At 43.9% G+C, this 7667-nt stretch overlaps 1 long non-coding RNA gene across 1 annotated transcript in view; it reads left to right on the top strand.

Annotated features, from left to right (window-relative positions):
• Window positions 1-6872: 6872 nt before the first annotated feature.
• Window positions 6873-7667, top strand: part of LOC115066853 — a 14698-nt gene continuing 13903 nt past the window's right edge. Inside the window, exons 1-2 of the long non-coding RNA XR_003846297.1 lie at window positions 6873-6961; window positions 7093-7290. This is a non-coding gene — a long non-coding RNA (uncharacterized LOC115066853). The remainder of the gene's footprint in view (window positions 6962-7092; window positions 7291-7667) is intronic.

Here is a 7667-nt window from a genome sequence, read left to right as displayed (position 1 = left end):
CTAAATATAAGTGTACTTTTAATTGTAAACAGGAAGATGTTACCATAAATCCGGTTTCCATTTCTTCCAAAAGGCTGAAAGTAACAAATTGTTGGGGACCCCAGCTGTCTAAAGTAGCAGTCTCTACATGTCCGGATAGCCACAAGTCTTTTTTTTTTGAATGGAAGGACTCTCTTCTCAGTAGGGCACCCCCCCTGCTCTCTTCCTGACTCATCTTTGAAGTAGCCGCCATAGATACATGGCCTCTGGCATAGGAACTGCCAGGTTTTCCTGTGTGATAATCAGGCAATGTCTGGCAGCCTGGCAGAAGCCCACCACCACATGTAAATGGGGCATCCTAAAAGCACCTATCAACTAACGCTTTTGCCACTGTCCCCACAGTATAAATATCCTGGTTTCCCCTTAATAAATCAGAGTTGCATCAGGAGCTGTGTCTGAAGCTGTGTCATTGAATCCTGCATCTCCCTGGAGGGGGCTGTCTCTTCATAAACAATGACTCATGGAGGAGATTCTGCTTTAGCCGTTTCCTGCACCTCCCCATGTGATCCTGCGACTACCAGATCTTGTACCTCGAGGGAGTGCCCAGTAATTTGGAACAGAACCCGCCGGGCAGGTGACAGCGGTCCTCTAGAGGCGCCAGCCCTGGTAGCCGCAGAGAGCCTCAGCAACAGGGACCGCCCCAGCCGCGGAGAGCCAGGGACCTGAACAGCAGACGCTATGCGCAACTCGCCGTACCCCAGCAGCACGCGGGAGACCGGTGCCACGCCCAACAGCTGGCGCTCCGAGATCCCTGCGAGCCCATAACAAATATCTTCAGTAAATCATTTTGAGTTTGGCTACAGGAAGATCCAAAATGACATAGATTGGCACCAGGAAAGATCCAAACTGAGAAATGTTAGCAGTTTCACAAAGGCTAGTTCCCAGGAGCAATCTGGTCTGGGAATCCTGAAATCTGGGAGGTTTTCTCCTTGTAATATAGTTTTTAATTTATTCCTTGACAAATTCATACATGTATGAAATGTGTTTTGATCACATTCACCTGATTCCCCTCTCTTATCCCCCACTCTCTCTTGACCCCTTCTTTCCAATGTGTCTACTTCCTACTCTCATGGGTTTTTTTAAAAAATAAAATTGAGTTTAATTTGGGTTACTTATATGCACAAGGATGTGAGGTTGTTTACTGAATCATGGGCATCTTACCAGCAGATATATCACTGAAGAAAAATAACACCCCCATCCTCAACAGCAAAGAATTGCCAATAGTTCCTCAGCCAGCCGTGGAACCTCATGAACTCCTCCCCTCCTCAGGCTGGAATGCTGGTGTGTTTGATCTTACACTGGTCTTGTGTAGGTAACTATAGCTACTGTGAGTTCATGAGTACCATGACAACTTAATACCTAGAAGACAATGTTTCACAAGCACACCTCCCCATCCTCTGGCTCTTACATTCTTTCTGCCCACTCTTCCATGATATTCTCTTAGCTTTGGGGTGTGAGTATGATACAAACATCCTATTTAGGGCTGAGCAGTCAACAGTTACATAAATCTGTGTTTTTAATCCCAGTCTTGTACTTTATTATGTGAAGTTGGCTATGCAACTTCTTTCTGCCTTTCAGTTATTCCAATGTAGCTCAGAGGATTTATCCCATAGTAGGTGCTCAGCAAACATGTTGAATGACAATTATAACAGGAGTTAGGGATGGATTCTGACCCACAAAGTTGGAAAGGCAGGTATCATAGTATAGCTTTTCCCTCCTGGCATAAGGTGACCGTGGCATGGCTATAATGATGGAGCAGTAATAACCTTGGTACATCTAGACATGGCAACAAAATTAGTAAACCACACAGTGGTAACTAGGCCTGTGGTAATGGTAACAAGTTAGCTAATACTGCCTAGCAGAAGAGAGGAGGGTCATTCAGTGATCAGCTGGGATTTCACACTCTGCTCCTTTCTGTCCCCTAGCTGAAGAGGGTCTTGGGAGTACTGCTAGGGAACACAAAATGTTCATGAAAGACTTGGTTCAAGTAATGTAGCTTGGGGCTCCAGTTATGAGACTTTGTACCCCCTCCCCTCACCAAGATGAGGCAGCAACTGAGATCAGGTGTACCTTGGCAGGAAGGAACTTTGCACGGAGGAACTTTATAGAAGTGCTAGCTGGGCACTGGGGATAATCTCATATTCTCTGGGAAACTTTGACTTTAAGGAGTTGAGGAGTCCTACTTAGAAGCAGATCATTTCCCTCATAGGAGTTACTAAACCCCTCTCCTCAAAGCTTGTCTATATTTAGTTGCCCTTTACCAGCTTGAGTCGCAGTCTTGGAGCAATACTTTATATATGTAAACTTTGTGTCTCCTTCAAATTGGTAGTAATCAAAGGGGACATTAATTTTTCTGTTTTTACCCAACCTGTCTCAGGGTTATGATTGACTCCAGTACAATTTATAGAAAAGACCTGGGCCATACTTCAAGCAGCCAGAAGTGAGAGAGATACTTCTGCTTTTAAAAAATATTTTGCTTACTATTTTTATTTTATGTGTATGAATGTATTGCCTCCATGTGTGTAAGTGCACCCATGTTGTGGCAGAGGTCAGAAGAAGGCATCGGATCCCCTGGACCTCTAGTTACTGATGGTTGCTAACTGCCATGTGGGTGTTGGGAATCAAACTCGTGTCCTCTGTAAGAGTAGCTAGTGTTCTTAGCAGCTGAGCCATCTCTCCAGCCCCACTTCTGCTTTTTTCCTTAGTCACGGTGGCTAACACAGAGATTGCGCAAAGGCTTGAGAGGAATGAAGGAAGGTGAGAGGTTCAAGCAGGCCCTCAGCAGAGTTTCTTGCATTTGCTAGCATCCTCAGGCTGGCACGAATTCCTGGGTTATGAGGATCTAAAGTAGATGTACCTAAGGTCTCTGGCCTGAATGAACTTGTTTTCTATCAGCAGAAAGGGAGGCAGGGTCGACTGCAGCTCCTGATACCAGGGGTGCCAACACAGGAGCCTCACTAGAGCACTGTGAAGCAGCAACTCCAGGGATGTGTCTCAGCCTGAAGCAAACCTGAAGACCCCATCTAGCAGCATGGTGAGTTTAGTGCTCCAGAAATCCTTCTGTGGGGAAAATCAGGAAGCCTATGTGTGAGCTCATTCTGTCTGAGGAAAGAATGAGGGGGGCGGTGGGATGAAATTGGTCTTACTAAGAACCTTCAGTCGTGTTGGAATGATTTTGAATATCAACTGATGTGGGCCACTGCTGGGTGAGTGGAGAGGGGAAACACAAACTGGGCTAGATGCCCTACTGAAACATGTAGGAGTCTTCGGGTACAGCAGCTTCACTAGAAGACTAAACAGAAAATGATATTGGCATCATTTTCCAGTGACATCAACATGGAAGTTTGAAATTGCACACACTAGAGGTAGTTCACCAAGGAAAGTGGTTAGCACTAAAGTCAGGGTGATTTTGTCCCATAGAGAGCTGGTTATTAAACATCTGCCAGTATACTACTAATAGACTGTCACCAAGAGGCTGAAAGAAAATGAATTGGTGCTCTAGTTTCCTTTCTGTTGCTGTGATAAAGCACTTTAAAAACCAAACAATTTAAGGGAGGAGTGAGTTTATTCAGCTTACAGGTTGTAGTCTACCACTGAGGAAAGTCAGGCCAGCAGGGTCTTGAAGCAGAAAACATGGAGGAATGCTGTTTGCTGGCTTGTTTTGTAGACCCAGGCTTAACTAGCTTTCTTATATAGCCAAGGATTCCCCCACAAAGAATGGTGCCACCCACAATGGCTGGACCCTCCCACATCAATTAGCAATCAAGAAGATCCCCTCATAGACATGCCTGCAGGCCAATCTGGTCTGGGAAATCTCTCAACTGAGATTAACCTTTAAGTGACTCTAGTCTGTGTCAAGGTGACAATTAAAGCAGGCTGGGACACCTTGTATTGTATCTCCCAAGCTATTTTAAATTATGCACATTTGAGCATGATGAAACCTCAATATCTGTTTACTCAAAATGTGTAACACAAAACCCTAGTGTTACATACCTTATGTGCCTTTTGGAGTTTATAATGCACACTCCCATGCTAAAAGCTCAGAAGAATTTGCATAAATAAACCTGCTTAATGTTGTTTAATTCAGAGAGGTACTTCTCAGACTTCAATGAGCATATAAGTCACTTGGGGGATTTTGTTAAAATTCAGATCTGAGGTGGGACCTGAGTCTTCATTTCTGCAAACCTGTGATGTGATATTCATACTGCTGGACCAAGGACCAAGCTTTGAGAAGCAGCAATGAAAAATCTCTCTCCTTCCTTCCTTCCTTCCTTCCTTCCTTCCTTCCTTCCTTCCTTCCTTCATCATGGAATGCAGCACTTTCTTTTTCTGGAGAATTCTTGTACTTTTAATACACTGTTGGTACACTAGTAGTACACTGGTAGTCTATGGAGTGGGAAAGTCCTGATGGAGAGAGAGCGTGGTCAGCAGTGCTGGACTGAAACTATAGTGTCCACATGGAAACGACACAGCTCTGGGACAGAGACCATGGCTTTCAGAGGAGAAGCAGTAAGGCTTGGTGGAAAATACCACCCAGGAGACAGGTGAAGGTGAAGTTCTATCCTATCTAATGCCAGGACATGTATGAGACACTGTGAGGAATAACATATGGATGGTAGAGGAAAAAGCAAAGTGTTAGCAATCACTATGAATACGACTTACAGGCTGGTAAAGCCTGGTCTAAATGAATAAATTCTCTCAGAAGGAATTGGGAACAGTTTCTAAGAAGAGGTGCCAAGTTTTGACCTGAAAGATCAGGAGAAGTCCGTTAAAAAGGGTGGAGTGTGAAGGACAGGAAAGAGAGCCTGTGTGCTGGATAGCTTTAGTGTCAACTTGACACACCTGGGTTGAGGGAGTCTCAATCGGGGAACTGCCCTCATTGGACTGGCCTGTGGCCATGTCTGTGGGGGCATTTTCTTGATTGTTGAGCGATGTGGGAGGGCCCAGCCCACTGTGGGTAGTGCCACCCCTGGGCAGGTGGGCCTGTGTTGCATAAGAAAGCAGGCTGAGCTGGGGGCCAGGGGAGCAAGCCAGTAAGCAGCGTTCCTCCATGGCCTGTCTTCTAGCTCCTGCCTCTAGGCTCCTGCCCTGAGTTCCTACCTTGGGCTCCCTGAAGAACTGTGACCTGGGAGATGTAAGATAAAATAAACCTTTTCCTCCCCAAGTTGGTAGTGGTCAGAGTGTTTTGTCACAGCAATGGAGAGACAAACTAGGACAGTCTGTGTGGTACAGGGAATGTGCCTCCTCATCCGAAGGATCAGAGGAAGCAGGGACAGGCAGGAGGCTGATCCAGGCAAGGTGGGGCTGGGGCTTGCGCATAAGCTTTCTTCTACCAGGAACCTGACTCCAGTGGAATCTGAGACAGTGTAATCATGGAGTTTAGGGGACATTTCACCCTCTTCCAAAGTCCAGGTACCCACAAGAAGGGTGAAACTGAAGGGAAATGAGATGTGGGTGGCGGGGCGGGGGGCAGTAATAGGGACAACAGGATCCAAAATAAATGAACGTTTCCCCCTCTTTAATTAATTAACTCTATGGGGGTGGAGAGCATTATCACTGTGTATGGCACAACTCTATTTAAACTATATTGTGTATATGTATACACACACACACATGTATATGTATTTAAGTAAGCTTATAAAATAAACCACAGGGAACCAATTTTTCAAAAGAAATTATTTGCCATATCAGGGAACCAAATTCCATTTAATGATTTCATGTTATTTTTTTTCTGATTCCTATAGACAAAATCACACTTTGAAGGTAGACTCACTAGTATTAAGAAAGTAAAGGCAATACTGATACCCCCACCAGTGTATCTGAAAAGTGCCTCAGTTCATGATTTTCTTTTGTTTTGTGTATAGAAAGTTCATGTAACCACTTCCATGGTAGAACACATCATTGTTGAAACCTGAGTTCATATTCCTGGGCCATAGTTCCACAAGTTTGATTCGGAACAAACCACTGCTCATTCCCTCTGGGGAAAAGGTAATAGAAAGGCTTCCTCTGGTTTCACATAAAATTTACTGTATGTGAGATCTGACAAGTCAGATGGTCTGGCTGGATGAACTTATAGAGAAGAGAACAGAGAGGTGGCCAGTGTAGACTGCGATGGGCCCTGTCACTTTATCTCCAGCCAGCCTCCTCTGTTGAGGTGCCTATTCTTCCTTCAGAAAGCTCTACGCCCCTGAATGACATCCTCTTTGGGGCCTGTACATGCTATCTCTTGCCAACTGTAAGATCTCTAAGGAAAGAACCTTATTGATGATGTAAATAATCAAGCTAATATTTATGTGCCCTATATTAGCTACTTTACCCTTCTTTGTAACAACATACCTAACAGACACAAGGAGAAAGGATTTGTTGTGGCTCATGCTTTCAGACTGCACAGTCCGTGTTCTCCAGACCTTGTGTGCTTGGGTAGAACATCATCGTTATTGAGAGCCTGGGGGTAGAGGAGAGATGTTCACTTCACTACCAAGCAGGAAATACAGAATGCTGCAAAAAAGGAATAATAAATCCCAAGGAACCCTTTCCTATGACCTACTTCCTCTAGCCAGTTCCCATATTCCAAAGTTTATGAATTAGCTCCACTGGCTGGAGTTGGAGTATAAGTGTGAAAATCATGAGCTTGTGGGAGATGATTCAGATTCAAACTACAACATTCTTCTTTGCTATGGATTGAATATACTCTCCTAAAGTTCATAAGTTAAAATTCTCTTCTCTAAGGCGATGTTATTAAATGATTCAGCTCTTAGGAGGTGATTGAGTCATGAAAGGAAGGCCCTTTTGAATAGGCTAGTGCTTCTATAAAAGAGACTCTGCAGTTTCCTCTCTCCCTGTGCCATATGAGTTCACAGTGAAAATATGGTCATGGATTTGGCATCAGGAAGTAGACCATCACTAGATACTGAAACTACAAGTGCGTTGATCTTGGATTTTTCCAGATTCTAAAATTGTGAAGAATAAATGTCTGTTACTTATAAGCCACCCCATCTACAATAATGTCTATCTCCAATTTCTAAAATGTTTTCTCCTTTACCTCCATATCAGCTTCAAAAGATACTATGACTGTTACAAATTTATGGAGAAGGAAACCAAGTTTCTGGAAGGATAAGAGACTTGTGAGCATCCTACAATGAGGTCTTCTGACAAAACCCAGTGCTTTTCTTCTGCATGATAAATCTTCCTGGCTCAGCTCTAGAGTTCCCACAGTGTTTTACCCTGACACATCTTTCAAGACATGACTCGGTGAGTAGTTTCACATCTGTTGATCCTTCATCCAGAAATTGTTCTAGAATTTATACTTAAACGATTAGAGGAAAGTTGACAAGAAATTGGAAATTCTTCACAGTAAATTTACAGCTTGACTTTTTTCAATTATCTATAGCTTTTACAATTAGAAACTAGTGTTTCAGCGACCATTTCACTGGGATTTCATGGTAGACATGGTCTCTGCCCACAGTCTAATAGGATCGAAGATCACATAACAAGCCTCAGGCATTGAGCTCAACATCGGTTTTCATTTCAAAGTCTCACCCACATGTTATCACCTGCCTCTGTCCATGTGAGATCAGCTCTGTGCTTGTATCTTCTAGATCTAGATAACCTTTAAAATATAGGTGCCA

The sequence above is a fragment of the Nannospalax galili genome, unplaced genomic scaffold (assembly GCF_000622305.1).
Source record: "Nannospalax galili isolate Female #2095 unplaced genomic scaffold, S.galili_v1.0 scaffold1191, whole genome shotgun sequence".
Classification (NCBI taxonomy): domain Eukaryota; kingdom Metazoa; phylum Chordata; class Mammalia; order Rodentia; family Spalacidae; genus Nannospalax; species Nannospalax galili.
Note: the sequence above shows the minus strand (reverse complement) of the source record. Positions and strands in the feature narration are given on the sequence as shown.